The sequence below is a fragment of the Silurus aristotelis genome, assembly GCF_946808225.1.
Source record: "Silurus aristotelis genome assembly, chromosome: 15".
NCBI lineage: Eukaryota > Metazoa > Chordata > Actinopteri > Siluriformes > Siluridae > Silurus > Silurus aristotelis.
The window spans coordinates 3,711,417-3,731,155 of NC_139588.1; the positions used below are offsets into that span (position 1 = coordinate 3,711,417).

General features: G+C 39.5%; 1 protein-coding gene and 1 pseudogene across 2 annotated transcripts in view; both read right to left on the reverse strand.

Moving 5' to 3' along the window:
* LOC310738051 overlaps window positions 1-13,187 on the reverse strand; it is a 118,894-nt pseudogene extending 105,707 nt beyond the window's left edge. Inside the window, exons 1-6 of the transcript XR_014538206.1 lie at window positions 13,041-13,187; window positions 12,319-12,435; window positions 11,334-11,387; window positions 9,295-11,106; window positions 8,713-8,907; window positions 7,414-7,587 (exon numbers count right to left, since the gene is read on the reverse strand). The product of XR_014538206.1 is annotated as an uncharacterized misc_RNA (transcript). The remainder of the gene's footprint in view (window positions 1-7,413; window positions 7,588-8,712; window positions 8,908-9,294; window positions 11,107-11,333; window positions 11,388-12,318; window positions 12,436-13,040) is intronic.
* Window positions 1-19,739, reverse strand: part of LOC310738441 (uncharacterized protein) — a gene marked incomplete at its 5' end in the record, with an annotated part of 500,089 nt that overhangs the window by 266,567 nt on the left and 213,783 nt on the right. The gene's annotated exons all lie outside the window — the stretch shown is intronic.

Consider the following 19,739-nt stretch of genomic DNA (forward strand, 5'->3'; position numbering starts at 1 on the left):
GACCATCCTATTAGATCATTCCAAACTTTATCCAATAGTGGTTTAAAATTAGCTTTAGACAGCTGACAAATTGTGGAGGTAATTTTGATTCCTAAATATGTAAAACCAGATTCCGGGACTTTAAATGGAAAGGTAGACATATTAATTACACGTGCGCTCGGCTGTCTTAAGTGTAAAGCAACAGATTTGGAAAAATGTATTTTGTACCCCGAGAATTTCCTAAATGAACTAATATTGTCTGGCCGTTTGTGACAACAGCTGCAAGAGGTGCAGAATAAAGTAGACGAACCCACTGAATAAAGTTATCACCAAGAACAAACCTTTCTAGACTGTAAAATAAATAAGGCCACTCCACTTGGTCGAAAGCCTTCTCTGCATCTAAAGATACGTCAACGGTGTAAGAATTACAGACTGCCTCAACCCAGATTCCACCCTACGCTATATCAAAATAAGCTCAACCGCAAAACGGCTTACATTTCACAAAAGTAGTTATGTAGAATTCCAGTTGTATCAATCAGAATCATAGACATAATTTAATCAGTCTGGGAGAAGCAGCAAGCCCCAAGGACTATCTCTAACCAAAAGGTATCTGAGACCATGATTATCATTTACACAATACCCCTTCCTGACCTGCTGGGGGGCCGGCACCAGCAAAGGTGCGAATACTGGTGATTACCACCTGCTGACCTCCGCCCCCGAGAATGGTCTTCCCCAGCCTTTTGTTTCCTCACGCATGTCCTATATCTAATTTACATTTAAAGGAAACTTCGATCTATACTTCAAAGGGAAGAACAATATAAAATATCTGGGCAGAGTTTTCTCTGGGTTCTTTCTGACTCCGATGAACCCAAAGTGCTTCATGTATTTTGTCACTGCTATGCTGTTATAAACTTCTTCATTACGATCTTCGTTGTCCACATCATTTTTTCTTACATTGGCGAGCCACCCAGCGAGGAATTTACGGAAAAAAAAAATACAAATGCGGGGAAAGGTAAGAAAACAGTTTCTTTCTTCTATGCTTTTATTTTATTCCAGGAAACCCCCTCGTTTAAAAAACCTAGAAAAGAAAGATTTTAAGGGCAAGAAAAATATTTAGTTTATTTAGTATAAGCAGGAGGAGTTCTTAAGCCAATTCTGTACATTTCTGTGTAAGATTCTAACGGAACTGAATCAGCCCGACGTAGTGTGGCGGCAGAGTTGTATTGGAATTTTATTGTTTCTAAAGTAACTGAAGCAAAGTGCTTAGGTTTATAAGTTTCTAAAGTAATTGAAACTTTTTGTGAGAGTACTATTACAGTTTCTGACGTAAGTGAAACTGGTAATAGTGTAAAGAGCGCGACGCACAGTGGCTCTGTAAAGTTTAAACAGTAACCCGAAGTACTGTGGTTGTCCGACGCACTGTGACACTGTTTTAAACTCATGTTTTAAGCCCAAAGTACTGTGGCTAAGTACACTGGTTCAGGTTATAACGCGGTACTGTGACAGCGTAATATTTTGAACAGCTAGTTTGAATTATTTCAGAGGTTTAATCGGTAAATAGACTCACGGCTATTTTTAGGCAACTAGATAACGTGTAGTTGGGAAAAACGCGGTAATAATAGCTTTATCCGACGGACTGTGAGACTGTTTTAAACACATAGTGTGGTTTTGTCTTGTATTGTTACAGTATTTCATTTATAACTGTTTGTGTTATATTGCTGACAATTAACAACTATTGTTACGGTGAATAAATAGACTAACAGGTATCTTTAAGTATCTACATAACGGTTAGTTGTAACTTTGAAGTATTTTGGAAATGGAAGAGCTGATTATTAAGTACATCGCTAAACACGGCTCACAAGGGATGTATGATGGAATAGAGAAGGTTAGTGATAAGCCTTATGAATGGGCTGTTTCTAAGTTTAAAACTTATCCTAAAATGCCTAGGAACAAGCAAGGAAAAATTGCAAATGCCCTTCAGGGAGTTTTTGCCTCCTATAAGGTAACCAGGAGGAAGTTAGATGAGCTTGAGTCTGAAAATAAGCAACTTCTTTCTAGAGTCAGTCCCGGAGACGTTTATACAAAAAATTACCAAGTTAGTGAAACAATATGGAAAGAAGAAAAGGACAGAATGCAGAAAGAGATCGCATTTCTGAAAACTAACAACAGTATGCTCAAATCATCTGTAGAATCCTTGTTTAATGATTTGGAGGAATCTAATGCTGCCTGTCAGTTTCTGATAAAGAATGGCAGAATTGAGGAAAATCCCAGTAAAAGGTTGGTAGATGTCAATATTGAAAGCTCTGACTATACAGTTAGATTTCCAGTAGTACCAATTCATGTAACTACGACTGTGAGAGCTAATGAAGGATTGGAGGAGCCAATGGTCTCTACTCTGGTCAGAGGGTTTAGCCCCAATGAACTAGAAACTGTGATTAAGAATATTGGGAAATTTGATCCTGTAAAACAGGATCCCTTAGATTTTCTGAAAAATCTGGAACGATATGCCGACATTTACAAATGTACGGATGGTGACACATGCATTTTGTTAACCCTTTGTTTGCCTGACACCTTGTCTGGAGCCTTAACTCAGAAAGTAAAGGACAGAAATGCAAATAAGTTTGAGAGGAAACAGGCACTGCTTGAAGTGTTGGGGCTGATGTCAGTTAACTGGGATAAAATAGCTGACATTCACATGCGAGAAGGGGAGCACCCAGTGGCATTTTCTGAGCGATTATTTAATGCCTTTAAAACTTTCAGTGGCAATCCTGATATTACTCAGAATGATGTTAGCTTCAAATCTGCCTTGATTAAGAAGTGCGATCCCCTCACCCACTCTGCTATAGCAATGCATGTGACACATTTATCTGAATACAATGACATTATTACTAAGATGATACAGTTTTACAGTAGTAATTCTAGTTCAAAGACGTCTCATCCTGTATCAGCACTAGATGTTGAGAAGCCAGACTTTAAGGCCACAGAAGAATGTGAGCATTTGAAGTTGCATCATAAGCAAAGTAAATTTTGTTCTTTTTGCCACAAGATTGGCCACATAGTCCACAAATGCTGGTCTTTAGGAAAGGGACGTCCACCACCCTATTTCCTTCGACGCAGAAATATGCATTCTGATAACCCAGATCAGGTAACTGTGCATCTAAAAGAAACTTTATGTGAACTCACAGCAGTATTCAATAAGGCTATGGGGTCTGTAGTAAAATGGTTAGCTGTCCCCTAAGAGTAAAAGCTCTGTTTGCTAATGTTGCCTTGGTTAACGACTTACTGCATTTTATGCCTTTCGGTCCCGACAAAGATTCCCGACAAAGATATTGAGTTTAAAGCAACTTTGAAATTAAGCTTATATTGTTAAAATTACAGTCCTTGCAGTTGTTCTTATGGAAACATATGCTATAATTACACGTGTAACAAACATAGATGTAGACTAATGTGAATTTAGCTGGTGTTGAACAGTTGTTAATGTGTTTAAGTGCATTAAGGCTAATGTAGCTAAAGTTTCTACTGTTGTGTATTCATTTAGATTAATTGTTATGCTTTAGTTGTTAATGCACTGTAATACATTTACACCAAAGTAGTTAAAAATTGTTGCATTAGACTGGATTTGGGGTTGAATTGTAGCATTTAGGCCTTTCAGGGCTGTAAATGTTAACCATAATCAGTAATCTTATGTTGGAGATTTAAACTACAATTTGATAATGATCTAGCTAAGTTTTGTCCTATAAGCCATGTTTTAAAGTGACTGCTGACAACCTAAGATAAGAGGAAAGGTCTAAGTTTGTATGTCGATAGAAACCGCTGAGCTAATAGAACAATTGTTTAGTCATTAGATTATTCAATGTGTGTGTGTTAACTATGTTGAACCAATCTCTCAAGGTGGAATTGTATGGGTTATTTATACCATAAGTAACACCAACAATGCCACAGTAAAGAATAGAGTTAACTGCTTAATTTTAACATGTAATGCTTCTCCCACAGCATTTAGAGGTGCTGCACCTTCAACTTAAGTGATGCTTTGGTAATGGGCTTTTATCCCATTCAATATTTATTTATTGTTAATGTGCCCAGTGTTTTCAGAGGAAACTCCAGATACACTGAGAACTTTTATGTGTGAAAAGGGTTTCTGAGTTTTTCAGAATCACCAAACAAAAATGGCTGAATGGATGGTAGCATTGTCCTTTCCAGTGACGAGAATGATGCAAGAATACGCAGAGCTACAACCAGCACTTCCTGCTGGTTCGGTGAAGACGAGACCATATCAACAGACATCATTCAAACCAGAAGAGCAATTAGTTTGATAAAAAAATATCCCAGAATTTTATTTTTCCTATTCCGGTTTAATTTGGGATGTAACTTTTAAGATCACTGTATGTATGGATGTATGTATGTTATATTCCTTATTATTGGCCAAATATTATGTTGTATGTGTTCCATGTTAAGATGTCAGATTTCAGACAATTCTAAGATCACTATAAGACATTCCCATTGTTTATGAAAGACTTTACTGTTTGTCTATGTAATTTTCCTATTTTTGACAGTGTATTATGTTCTATTGTATTTGTTTTACGTTAAGATGTCAGATTGCGTATGATTCAATATTCAATGTAGGATGCCTCTATTGGTTATGATGGTTCCTGAAGGCCTCTATTCCAAACCCAGATTAAATTTTACATATAGCCAAATATTTTATAGAGATATGTCTAATACGTTTGATCAATTGGATGAAACAGGTGTGCCTAAGTTGATGACCCAATGATGGATAAGATTTTACATATAACCACAATTTTAGTAGAAACCTGCATTGTAAACATGCCGAATGGGATGAAGCGATAACCGGTGTGCATGAGGTGAATGTTCCAATGACGGGTAAGATTCTCTGAGGGCCGAAGGAGGACAAACTAAGGCAGGGCTTCACCGCCACTGGGCACCTGCCTAAGACATGAGGTGTAATCTGTGTAAAGGGAGTGGATGTGATGCTTCAGGGCCAAAAGCATCAAAGGGGGGACTGTAAGAATTACAGACTGCCTTAACCCAGATTCCACCCTACGCTATATCAAAATAAGCTCAACCGCAAAACGGCTTTGTATACAATTTCAGTTGTATCAATCAGAATCATAGATATAATTTAATCAGTCTGGGAGAAGCAGCAAGCCCCAAGGACTATCTCTAACCAAAAGGTATCTGAGACCATGATTATCATTGACACAATACCCCTTCCTGACCTGCTGGGGGGCCGGCACCAGCAAAGGTGCGAATACTGGTGATTACCACCTGCTAACCTCCGCCCCCGAGAATGGTCTTCCCCAGCCTTTTGTTTCCTCACGCATGTCCTATATCTAATTTACATTTAAAGGAAACTTCGGTCTTTACTTCAAAGGGAAGAACAATATAAAATATCTGGCCAGAGTTTTCTCTGGGTTCTTTCTGACTCCGATGAACCCAAAGTGGTTCATGTATTTTGTCACTGCTACGCTGTTATAAACTTCTTCATTACGTTCTTCGTTGTCCACATCATTTTTTCTTACAACGGTGTCAGTATTGCAATTGTGAGAAAGCTCAAGGACATTAAGAAATCATCTAATGTTGTTACTGGAACTTCTACCTTTAATGAAACCTGTTTGGTCTTCATCAATTATAGAGGGAGGGATTTTCTCTAATCGCAATGTGAGGATTTTGGAGAGCAGCTTAAGAAGCTTAATAAGAGAGACACTGGCCTCCCTCAGTGACTGAGGCAACCTATTTATCCTTAATGAATGGTCATACATAGCTAACAAGGGATCTATTAAAAAGTGCTCAAATTCTTTATACTCTTCGCTCCCTAGAACATCTGGACCAAGAGATTTACCAGATTCAAGCTTATGTAAAACCACTAAGGCTTTTTCCTTTAAAACGGAGGCATTTAAGACCATTCTTTGTTCATCTTATATACGTGGGAGGTTAACCTGTGTTAAAAACCTTATCTTGCAGCCATTTGCTAAAATCATTAAAGTTTATTTTTCTTCCTCATTAATGTACACACAGCAGCCCATACTGACAGAAAAACACAGAATTGTTGACATTGTTGCAGATTTATTAAAAAAGAAAAACTGAAATATCACATGGTCCTAAGTATTCAAACCCTTTGCTGTGACACTCATATATTTAACTCAGGTGCTCTCCATTTCTTCTAATCATCCTTGAGATGGTTCTACACCTTCATTTCAGTCCAGTTGTGTTTGATTATACTGATGGGACTTGATTAGGAAAGCCACACATCTGTCTATATAAGACCTTACAGATCACAATGCATGTCAGAGCAAATGAGAATCATGAGGTGAAAGGATCTGCCTAAAGAGCTCACAGACAGAATTGTGGCAGGGCACAGATCTGTCCAAGGTTCTGCTGCACTTAAGGTTCCTTCCTAACACACACACCACTCTACACTCACACACGCACACACACACACACACACACACACACACACACACACACACACACACACACACACACACACACACACACACTCCCCTACACCCTCCCTGCACACCACCTGTACACCGTGCTGGCAAGTCAAACTCTCAAACAACCTCACGCTCTGAGACGCCATGCTGAACACACACACACACACACACACACACATACACACACGCAAAACAGCGCGCACGCCCACAGGCATGCTGGTACAGAAACACACACACACACACACACACACACACACACACACACATAAAACAGCGCGCATGGCCACAGGCACGCTGGTACACAAACACACACACGAGATTGTTCCAAGATGTATAAAAGAAGAATTTGCAAGAAATCGGCGAAAAAAAAGCAGAAAAACTGGCAACACGCCAACCGCTCACTTGCTCTAAACACCACACTCACCCTAAGAGTGAGTGTGTATGTGTGTGTGTGTGTGTGTGTGTGTGTGTGTGTGTGTGTGTGTGTGTGTGTGTGAGAGAGAGAGAGAGAGAGAGAGAGAGAGAGAGAGTGTGTGTGTGTGTGTGAGAGAGAGAGAGAGAGAGTGTGTGTGTGTGTGTGTGTGTGTGTGTGTGTGTGTGTGTGTGTGTGTGTGTGTGTGTGAAAGAGAGAGAGAGAGAGAGTGTGTGTATGTGTGTGTGTGTGTGTGTGTGTGTGTGTGTGTAAGAGAGAAAACAGGACATGTGTATGTAGTTTGTGTTACTGAAAGTGAACTCTAACAGTTTCACAGTCATTTCGGACACATTGCAGTGGTTTTAAGACACGTTTTGTGCTGCAGCTTCACACATACGTACATCAGACCCAAAGCCTCTGTGACAAATCATCAGTGTGCAGTGAAAAGAAACAAACTTCCTCCTCAGAACATTGATGCTGAACCTAAAAGCTCTGCTTCAGTCTCACTATTAGAGAATGTGTGTTACTGAGGAGCAGGTCATGTGACTCTCGGAGAGATGATCTTACCTCAGTATCTCCAGTTTACAGTGAGGATTCTCCAGTCCAGCAGAGAGACACTTCACTCCTGAGTCTCCTACATTATTCCAAGTCAGATCCAGATATCTCAGGTGTGAGGGGTTTGATCTCAGAGCTGAAGCGAGAGCAGCACAGCCTTCATCTGATACTCCACAATACTCCAACCTGCAGATACACAATGACACACACTTCACTCTCTCAGTTTCTACACATTACACATCCTGTGTGTTCTTCCTCGTTCCTACAGTGTTGGTGTGAGTACCAGTCACAGACACTGATGGAAGACCTCGTCTAGACAGTCATGTAGTGCCAACAAGTACAAATAAATAAATAAATAAATAAATAAATAAATAAATTATATATATATATATATATATATATATATATATATATATATATATATATATATATATATATATATATATATATATATATATATATAATCAATGAAAATAAATGAATTTAAAGATGATTTAATAGAGATAAATATTTGTACTGCACTTTGATTCATCTCAGACTGCTGCCACAAGAAACCTGCAGTAAATGACCAGTAGGTGGCAGTGTAAGGTGTATTTCAGCTCATTTTCACAGCAGGGGATTAGAAGTAGAGCGGCACTAATGACCAAATGAATGTGGAGGAAAAAACAGAAGTAAATGTGGGATTTTTTAATCTTAGAAGAGCTTAAACATTTGCAGTTCAATAAAGAAGTTGTAAAAGAAGATGAGATGAATGAGAGCAGCAGCACAAACACACGTCGCTCTGAGAAACAGAGAATGGAACTGGGAAGTCCAGAGCAATGCAAGCTGGCACACACTTCATCATTCTGCAAACGGAGCAGAGGGGAATCTCTGACAATGAAGAATAATATGGTAAGACGTCTAGAAACAGGTTGAAAAAGCAATGATGATGATTTGAAGATAATGTGTGTGTTATGGTGGACCGTCTCCCTTCTCTTGTCCAATCACAAGATAATATTAACCTTCACCAATGATTATTGCTGTGATTGAGATTCCTGTCATTATGTGTACAGGAGGTGTAAAGGTGTTGTTGCTTTCTGTTCAAAGTCATGAAAGTCTGTTTAACTGGATTTTTATTCACAAATGGATCTAATTCTCAGTGCATTAATGATTAGTGGAAGTGAGAAGTTTCATTACCGATAGATTTGTTTTGGATGTTGTACTGCTACAGCAAATTTCACCTGAAAAACAACACTATGTACACACTGTATACAACAACAATTTACTGCAGCTTTTAGTGAGTTCTTGTGTCTCTCAGAGAGATGATCTTACCTCAGATCTTTCACTTTACACTCAGGATTCTCCAGTAAAGCAGAGAGATGCTTCACTCCTGAGTCTTCTAGTTTATTCCCAGACAGATTCAGTGTATTGACAGTCAGATGCAGTTCTCTCAGACTGGAGGTTTCTGAGTTGAGCACTGAGGTTAGAGCTTCTACACTTCTCCCTGTAATTTCACTGCATCTGATACTGAAGGAAATAAAAGATAATGAACAGAAATGCAGAAGATCAAACAAGTTCTCAAAGCTTCACTGCAGCGTCTCACTTTCAACATCACACACATCAGTTAAACACAATGATTAAATGGTGGAATAATAAGAATTGACAGTCGGAGATGTTCAGATTTGGCTTGGCGAGAGTTTCAGCTGAGGAACATCATCACACACACGTTGTATAAACATGGAGGATGAGATCCGGGAATCCAAGTGGGAAAGTAAGAGAGTCTGATCTAAAAGGTTTCTAAGAGGAGAAAGGAAAAAGTCTAAAGAGTCCTGCAGAGTTCGATTCGAACAGCTCAGACCTTTGATTTGTTCTCAACACTGTAACAGTAGAACAATTTCATTCAGCTTCACTTACATTGCTTTTCTGGATGCTCCAATCACAGGCATCACTCTCACAAGAATCTCATCTCTGATCTTATCTGGAGTGATGTATTTATTCAGGTCAAATTCCTCCAGATCCTGTGCTGATGTCAGTAACACAAACACCAGAGCAGACCACTGTGAAGGAGAAAGTTCACTTTGTGCTCCAGATTTCAGATACTGCTGGATTTCCTCCACTAGAGAATCATCACCCAGTTCATTCAGACAGTGGAGCAGATTGATGGATTTCTCTGTAGGAAGATCTTCACTGATCTTCTTCTTGATGTACTGAACTGTTTTCTCTTTGTTCTGGGAGCTACTTCCTGTCTGTGTTACTAAGGAATGTAGAAGTTTCTGATTGGACTCGAGTGAGAGACCCAGAAGAAAGCGGAGGAAAAGATCCAGATGTCCAGTCTGACATTTTAAAGCCTGATCTGCAGCACTCCTTTGAACAACTGAAAGTGTCCTACAGACCTGATTCTGTTGAAGAACATTTCTCTTCTCCTTTATGAAGGTCAGGTGCACATACAGAGCTGCGAGATGTTCCTGAATGCTCAGATGAACAAAGCAGTACACTTTACTTTGGTGAAGCCCAAACTTCTCTCTGAAGATCTGCGTACACACACCTGAATACACTGCTGCTTCTGTCACATCAATGCCACACTCTCTCAAGTCTTCCTCATAGAATATCAGGTTTTGTTTCTCCAGCTGCTGGAAAGCCAGTTTCCCCAGTTTGAGAAGCATTTCTTCATCGCTCTCCTGCTTCTGTAGGTACTTCTCTCTTATGATGTTGGTCTGAATGATGAGGAAGTGTGTGTACATTTGAGTCAGAGTCTTGGGGATCTCTCCACTCTCTGCTTCACCCAACATTCTCTCTAGAACAGCAGCTGAAATCCAGCAAAACACTGGGATGTGGCACATGATGTAGAGGCTTCTTAATGACTTCAGGTGTGTGATGATCTTATTGGCCAGGTTCGGATCACTGATCCTCTTCCTGAAGTACTCCTCCTTCTGAGGGTCATTGAACCCTCGTACCTCTGTGACTCGCTGGAAACACTCAGAGGGGATTTGATCAGCTGCTGCTGGTCTGGAGGTGATCCAGATGAGAGCAGAGGGAAGCAGGTTCCCTTTGATCAGGTTTATCAGCAGCACATGCACTGGTGCTGATTCAGTTACATCACACACTCTCACTGTCTTCTGGAAATCCAGAGGAAAACAACACTCATCCAAACCATCAAAAATGAACAAAACCTTCTCCAACCTGGAAATGTCCATTTCTTTCATCTCCTTAAAAAACACGTGAAGGAACTCCATCAGACTCAGTTTCTGCTCCTTCATCAAATTCAGCTCTCTAAATGGAAGTGGGAATATGAGGTGGACGTCCTGATTTGTTTTCCCTTCAGCCCAGTCCAGAACAAACTTCTGCACAGAGACTGTTTTTCCAATTCCAGCTACTCCCTTAGTCAGAATATTCCTGATGGGTTCTTCATCTTGTTCAGATAGATTTTTCAGATTTCTCATGATGGTTTTGTCTTTTGCAGGAAGGGGTTTGAAGATGTCACTGCATTTAATTGATGTGTCCTCAGTTGGGTTCCTCCTGGATGCTGCCTCGATCTGTTTCACCTCATGTTCTTTTTTGACGTCTCCACTGTCTCCCTCTGTGATGTAGAGCTCTGTGTAGATCTCATTCAGGAGTTTTCGGTTTTCCTGCTTTAGCATCAATCCATTCAAACACTGAAACTTCTTCATCAGATTAATCTTGAACTTCTTCTGGAATTCATCCGTAGCAGTGGATTCTGGGTCGTGTCTGTGACAGGGTGAAGAAGGAAGACATGGTGAGACATGGGCTCCAATGATTAGAGTAGAAGTTTACATTTTTCCTGCTAGATAGATCTTTATGATGTTCTCACTGTGGCTTTACTTTATTCTACTGGAGGTTTTCTATCATCTAATCACTCTGTAGTTCCTAACACCAGAGAGCTTCAGAATAGCAGTGTGTCAGTGTCACAGTCATGGTGTTGGTTTTGATCGTACCCTGTAGCTGTGATGATGTTCTTCTCTCTTCTGTCTCCTCCCTTCTGTAGAACACTGGGAACAAAAACAACAAGTGTTAAAGATCTCAATGTTCCTCACTTTAATACTGGAGTCTAAACCTGAACACAAATTGTACTACAATAATTGTAGTGAGAGCAGGAACACTTGTTGAACACAGAGCTGAATACAACTCCAACATTGTGCACCTGGAGAATTAAATGTGCTCCTGTTTTCATTTCACACTTTTTCCTACTTTTCTATTCTTCCTACACAAACCTCCAAAAGTATTGGAACAGGAAGTCCAGTTCTTTGGGTTTTTGCTTGACACTGAAGACATTTGGATTTGAGAGTAAAAGATGAAAATGAAACAATAGATCAGAATTCCAGCTTTCAGTTCCTGATCTTTACATCTAGATGTGTTCCATCACTTAGAACACTGCACCAAACCTTTCAGGAAATGAAAGCTGAAATTCTGATCTCTCGTCTCACATCATCTTCTGATGAAGATTTCCACCTACTCACATGGTTTTGGGAAGTGGGAGTTTAGGTTGAGGAAAATGCTGATTTTCATTCTGAATCAATTTTGTTTTCTCGCTCTGTAGTTCACTGCAGAAAATTATTGAAATGTCTTTCCGACAGAATTTCATTGTTGCTAAAATCTGAAGATCTACAGAAGATTCTAATCACTAAGTCAGGGTTCCTGATCCCCAAAATTACTGCTTACACCTTTAAGTAGTAGTGTTTACATGTTTCCTGTAGCTTTTTTGTTGTTTATATTAGTATTTTTATTTTAGGATTTAAGACATTACGTGTAATTGATTGTGACTTTAATAAATATTTACACTTTTTCATCTAAAGGATTTACTGAAAGTATTGTAGAATCACTAAATACCAAGTAACTATAATATAAATCTAAACAGCTGCTAATGACGGTGTAGTGCAGCCATTAACTGTGACTTTAACTAGGAGAATTATGGGATGTTACCTGTGTCCAGGTGAGGAGATTCCAGTGCTAAATACTAAAGGTTTCTGCATAGACTGATCACTCTTCATGGAGACACAGCTGGGCACTGGTGAGTGTGATTTCTCTCTCTGCAGTTTACTGTAGAAAAATATAAAAATGGCCATGAGACAGAATTTCATTGTTACTAAAATCAGGATACAAAATCCAGTGCATTCAAAAAGTCCCTATGCAGTGGTGGTGTAGAGCAGGAAGTGGAGCACGGTTTTAAAACTGGTGATAAAAACACAGATTTAGTTTGGATAAGATTATAATTTATAGTATGTAGTTTATGTAGAAAACAGTTCCAGCCCACTGTAACTGCTCCTGCTGGGTTGGAGTTAAACAGCATTTATTGATTTGGTTCCCTGTAATTGAGGTGATGTTATAAAGGTTTTCTGTGATTGTGCTAAAAAGTAGCTGAACTGAGGTCAGTAATGGGAATCTCCAGTGCTGCTTAAACACTCATTTATAACACATATTATCAGGATTATCCATGTTGATTGTGTCTTATAGCTTTAATTAGCCAATGAGTTTATGGTTCTTAGTTTTGAGAGTTTCATAAATTGTGCACAATAACGTGCATTTAATTGGGTAATAAATGTATTTAGGGTGATATTTATATATGAAATGAAGCTCTCAGAAATGTCTCCAGATTTGCAGATATAAACAGTTCATTAGTAAAACACTAGAACATGGCAGGTTACCAGTCTTTTGAGGGTGAGGTCACATGTTCTGTGCCCTGATCAGGGATCTCCATTTTTCAATGCTCGTGTACACGCAGAGTCCTGAAGACGCCGATCTCTTCTGCTGGAATCAATCACACTCCCAGAAAACACAAAAACAACATGCAGTGAGAAGAGAATGAGAACTCGAGAAAGCGCCTAGTGCCGTGCACGTTACCTTCAACGCGCATGCAGAACAGTGACGTCGTGCTGCATAGAAACAGATGCACACGCCATGAACTAAAGACTCACTTACTTAGTTAAAAAAACAAATCTATTCAAATGTTTTTGTCTACTTTATTTTTACGACATGAATAACTGACATAACTGAAATAAAATGACTGACATGACTTAAATGTTGTTGCGAGAACGCACACTTTCATTCACAATGTTAACATAATGAATAATATACACTTGCAATCAGAAATATTCAACCCCTGAAGAGTTTTAAGGATTTATAAATAAAACTCTTTTCAAAGTGCAGGATTCTGCTTTGGATGGCTTCTTAATAATTTTAGTGAAACATAAAATCAACACAGAAAATGTATGATGTAGTATTTGTGTGTAACAGTATATTTTCTTAAGATCGCCATGTCACAATTATTCAATCCCTATATAATATTGTTGTTTTTAAAGCTTTCGGACAGTTTTTATGGCCTGAAGTGGAGCTGAAACATCATTAAGCCTTTGGGAACTCTATAACGATCCTTCATTTGCTTCAGCTGTGATATATATATAAACCCCGACCATGAAGGTGTTCAAGGTGAGTTGCAATCATGGGAAAGACAAAGGAGCTTCCACAAAAGCTGAGAGAAGAGATTGAACAACTCCAGGATCAGCTTAAAACAACCAAACAATCCCGGTGTTCTCATGTCAGATTCTCCTCAATAAACTCAGAAAATCATCAAATCCAACTGAGGAATTTGGGCCGAAACTGTTGGCCTCCATTTCAGCTGCTGTGCCGCAGTTTCCCTGCGGTCTTTCCACAAACCCAGCCAACATGTCCATGTTGGCCCCACATGGGTTTTATCTGGGTTAAATGGGCATCACGTGGGCATGGGGTCAGGGTGGGCACTTTGATGGGCTGAATGTGGTCCCCAGTTTAGTCAGGGTTGTGGGCCCCAGTTAGGTTGCCCATTTTGTTTATTCGAGGGCCCTGTATGGGCCACATTTGGGCTATATTTATCCATATTATTCAATTGATAATAAATTCAATTTATATGTTTTTTGCGTTGTTGTTTATTTGGTGGTGATGATGTGTAGATGATGAAGATGTGTAGATGTCTCCACTGACACTGTCCTTCTTGTATATAATAAGGTTTATTACAAAGAAGTTCAGCATCTTAAAAACAAGCATCCAGGATTGCTTGGAGAGAATTCTATGCCAATGTGAATCGCTCTCTCCATCTCCGTTCTATGTCCACCTTATATGGAGGGGTTGCTATTGCCAACAGCTTAATGTATAACAGATGTAACAGAGTTCATTTTTCAGGAAAAGATAAGCATCAAGAACTCCCCTCCTAACGACATTCAACCTTTTTCCATACGTCGACTTGTGCAGATTACAGAAACTGCACGTACAACCTCTAACTTCTCACGTTCCTGACTCTAATATATTCACTATGGCCTGCTCATGCATTTAAATGGAAACATTTGGCCAACGTTCCAACCTTACAGGAATGAGATTGAATTTCAGATACTACCGCATGTTTTATATGATCAAAACAAAAATTACTAAAAAAAATAAAAAATTACAATTATAAATTACTGATCCTCAAGGCATCCTATACGGTGGCTGAGAGAGCTCAACATGCTGCAACTTAAGAAAACACATGCAAATTAAAAAAAAAAAACACCAGCAAATAATAAAAAACAACGTTATCAGTTTGACAACACATGTGCTGCAAACCCCCACAATGCAACCAAGTAAAGAAACACGCTGCAAATCCTCACAACACAACCAAACACAGAAACACGCTGCAAATCCTCACAACACAACCAAACACAGAAATACGCTGCAAATCCTCACAACACAACCAAACACAGAAACACACTGCAAATCCTCACAACACAACCAAACACTGAAACACGCTGCAAATTCTTACAACACAACCAAACACTGAAACACGCTGCAAATCCTCACAACACAACCAAACACAGAAACACGCTGCAAATCCTCACAACAGAACCAAACACAGAAACACGCTGTAAATCCTCACAACACAACCAAACACAGAAACGCTGCAAATCCTCACAACACAACCAAACACAGAAACACGCTGCAAATCCTCACAACACAACCAAACACAGAAACACGCTGTAAATCCTCACAACACAACCAAACACAGAAACGCTGCAAATCCTCACAACACAACCAAACACAGAAACACGCTGCAAATCCTCACAACACAACCAAACACAGAAACACGCTGCAAATCCTCACAACACAACCAAACACAGAAACACGCTGAAAATCCTCACAACACAACCAAACACAGAAACACACTGCAAATCTTCACAACACAACCAAATAGCACAGATCACAAAATAAATGTTTCAAGGGGACCACAACAAGTGACAAACTTCGTCAGTGGTGTTGTCGATGACCTGAAAGGTGAGTTGTTTGTTTATTTTAACATTGTTTATTTATGATTCTGTGGCCTTTTGGATATTATTATCCTAAATAATCTGATTAAATACACAATTAACTGTAAAAGGTTATTATGTTAACTGGCAAAGCCAAAGAATCATGATCAGGATGTTCGAATAAACAAAAAACTCACCTTTCAGATCATCAACAACACCACTGATCAATAGACACTGAACAAGCGGTGTGACTTACATCTTTCAGCTGATCAGAATCATTGTTCAATCACTGGCTTTTGGCAATGGCCAAATATTCGTTTAAGAGTCAAGTTCAGACGCAAGGTTGATATTTTAATTGTTACATTCATAAGTTTTGGAATCCATGCCTGGTCCCCCGGCATAAGTTATTACTGTGTGAGGCAGAGGTGGGAACAATTCACTGATGAGATTCTAGAATATGTCTTAATTATATTGATGCATGGTTTATTTAGATGCTGCTGTGAATGGTAGTATTTTAAAATGTACTAAATTGCCTTTTCTGTCTTCTCTTTCTTTACTGTTGTAGGTGTGCAGCTGAGGAATCTGCATAGACCCACCAGTGAACTATTCTACTTTAGTAATTCTGTTATTCCTGTTTCTTGTTTACTTGAATTAATTTGAATTAAATGTGATTTACACATTCTAAATTAAAGTTTTTTATTTTTCACAGTTCAAATACTCAACCATGTAATTTGAAACATAGAGCAGCACATAAAATCAACTAATATTAGTTATTTATTTGGTCAGGCAGAGTTTTACATTGTAACTGAGGTTTGAAATGGTTTGACAGTGGATTTTCCATAGTAACACATTAAGTTCACCCACAGAAATCAATGATGAAATTAATAAATGGGAACCAAATCTCACCCACTGTGGTCCCATAACAACCCCATAAATGGGCCATTTGTGGGTTAACCAATGATTAAGTCATGTGGGCCCCATAAGGGTCCTTTTTGTAGCCCACTTGGCCCCATTTTTAAACACCTATTTGGGACCCAAATAAGCCCATATAAAGAACACCTATACAGGTCCCACTTACAGCCCACCATGGACCCATCAGTGGCCCCTCTGGGCTAACACACATGGGGCCCATGTGGAGCCAATGGACAAATTTCTCTGGGCCCCATTTGGGTTGCCCATGCAGGGCCCAAGTGACAGCCCATCAAAAACCCACATGGGGCCCACATGAAAATGTTGGCTAGGTGTTTACGGGAAATTATCCTGAGCCATGACAACAACTCCAGGATCAGTTTGGAACAACCAAACAATCCCGGTGTTCTCATGTTTTCATCAGAAAATCATCAAATCCAACTGAGGAATTTGGGCCGAAACAGTTGGCCTCCATTTCGGCTGCTGTGCTGCAGTTTCCCTGCGGTCTTTCCACAAACTACATCACATAGAAAACACAAACGCATTATTCCGATAGAAAGTCGTTTCTAGGAAAAACTCACCCACTTTTCTTCAGCACTGCTTGTTGTTGGACATGAATCTCACCGCTTCTGGCTGCTGTTGAAGATCTTTGTGTTTTTCTAACCGCTTCTCCTAATGGAGTTAAGGCTGAGAAACACTTTCACTTTCGGAAAACCGGTTCGACACGTTAAACTGACACTTTGAAACGACACTTTGACGAGTTGAGTTGAAAGTTTCTTCTCATATCTTTTCAAGTTTTGTGTTTTTTATGTGTTTTGACAAAAGACAATTCATCAAGCAGACGCCCGTGTCCAGAGCGACGTCCAGAAGTGCTTAAAGCCTCAATACACTTTACATGCACTTTCCCGATCTCCCACCACTGACTCATAGATTCAACAGATTCAAACCTCTTCTTCTCTTTTTTCCATTCTTTCCAAAAGTGTTTGAAGTTTTCACACAATGTTTTTTTCTGTAGTTTATGACTAAAATGCCAGTAGGAACTTCTGTGTTCTTGTTATTAGTGTGCACTCGACTGGGATTAGTTTATGGTCTGAAAGTCGTGTAGGGAGAAGATCAGAGTGTGTGACCGTGTTCCTCATGGTGTGTGTGATATGTAGAACATGTCTAAACGTGCTGCAGAAACCCTGCCTGTGTGGAACTTCACCCACGTGTTTTGACGTGTTTGTGGATTGTTTTCTCTCCATCTGTCTGAGAAGTTCAGGGATTTAGTTCTTCCTCTTGCTGATTTAGCATGTGGTCTCCCCCCAGGAGAATAAAGTCCCTCTACTGGTGTTTTCTTCTCTAACGTTATCTAACTTAGAGAAAAGCTTCACCCTCTCTGACCCTGTGTTAGGATCACTGACCATTACACTCATCACTGATCATCACATTAACATCACTGGCCATCACACTCACATCACTGACCATCACACTCACTTCACTGACCATTACACTCACATCACTGACATTACACTCACATCACTGACCATCACACTCACATCACTGACCATCACACTCGCATCACTGACCATCACACTCGCATCACTAACCATTACACTCACATCACTGACCATCACAATCACATCACTGACCATCACAATCACATCACTGACATCACACTCACATCACTGACATCACACTCACATCACTGACATCACACTCACATCACTGACAATACACTCACATCACTGACCATCACACTCACATCACTAACCATCACACTCACATCACTGACATTGCAATCACATCACTGACCATCACACTCACATCACTGACCATTACACTCACATCACTGAACATCACACTCACATCACTAAACATCACACTCACATCACTGACCATTACACTCGCATCACTGACATTACACTCACATCACTGACCATTACACTCACATCACTGGCATTACATTCACATCACTGACCATCACACTCACATCAAAAACACTTTTGATGTGTTTTACTTTTGTCTGCTTGCTGAATAAAATTCACAAACTAAAAATCATTCTAAAGGTCTAAGCCTCAAGCAGCGATTTTAGATCACTGTTTTTCAATGGAAAACGTATAATGAATGTATTTGGTAAATTTGTGTAAGCAGTACACACAAACAACATGAAAAGAAAAAAAAATGCAGTACTTGCATTATTATTGTAATAACGAGTCACAACATGTTTGTTTCGGAATAGCTTTCGCTTATCTTTGTTCTGGGTTGCTGGAGGCAAACCAGATGTTTCTCAAGCCAATATATGAAAGGCCTAGTGTTAGAGCCATGCCTGGGAAAATGAGACTGTCATTCTTAAATCAGTATGAGTCGATGTATAGGATATGATTCAGGATGCATGTCCTTTTGGTAGATGACCTCTGACCCATTCATTAGATAATTAAGATGAATGATCTGGGAAAGGGAGCTCCATACATCTAGGATACATTTAGTCTGGACAAAGACAGACTTTTCTTTATGTTAAACATTGTTGCAAAATTAGGTCATATACACTAAGAGGCGGACCCAGAGATCGGGCAAAGGTATTTAACATGTCTGGAGCTATGAATCGGGGTTCGTCGTCAATTCATCGATTCAGCGGCCCCGAGCTAATCCTGGAGGCTCGTGAAGATGCTGAATGTCTGTGTTAAATAAAAACCTTATTTACAAAGATATATCGGTGTCGGCGAGGATTCATTCCAAGAAACAGCTACACTCCATCAAGACAAGAAATATACAACATTTCCTGGCGTCACGAATCCTGGGCGTGTTGTGGCTTCAGCTTTGCGGTTCTGCCCCGTCGTCTGCTCCCGAGTCTGTCCGGCCGGCTGAAACGGTGAGCTTTCGCCCTCTGGGGTGGTTCTGTTTTTCTGTGGCTGGGTCGCACCGTATTAAGGACCTGTATGTGGTTTTTTTGCGTGTGTTGTGGCTGTTTCTGGGAGTTTCTTCGTTCTAAATTTTTTTTACTTTGACTGTATTAATGTATTAATTTGACTGTAATAATGTTTTAAGGTAAATTAAACGTTAAATTACAATAGAAAAGAAGTGAAGTAAAAAGTTTAAGAGATAAAAAGAACAGGAATAAGGAGAGAAGTAAAGAAAATAAGAGTTGAAGCTAAAGAGAAAATGTATAAAGGTGATTGCTTTTGAGAAAGAGTTGAATATGGTAAA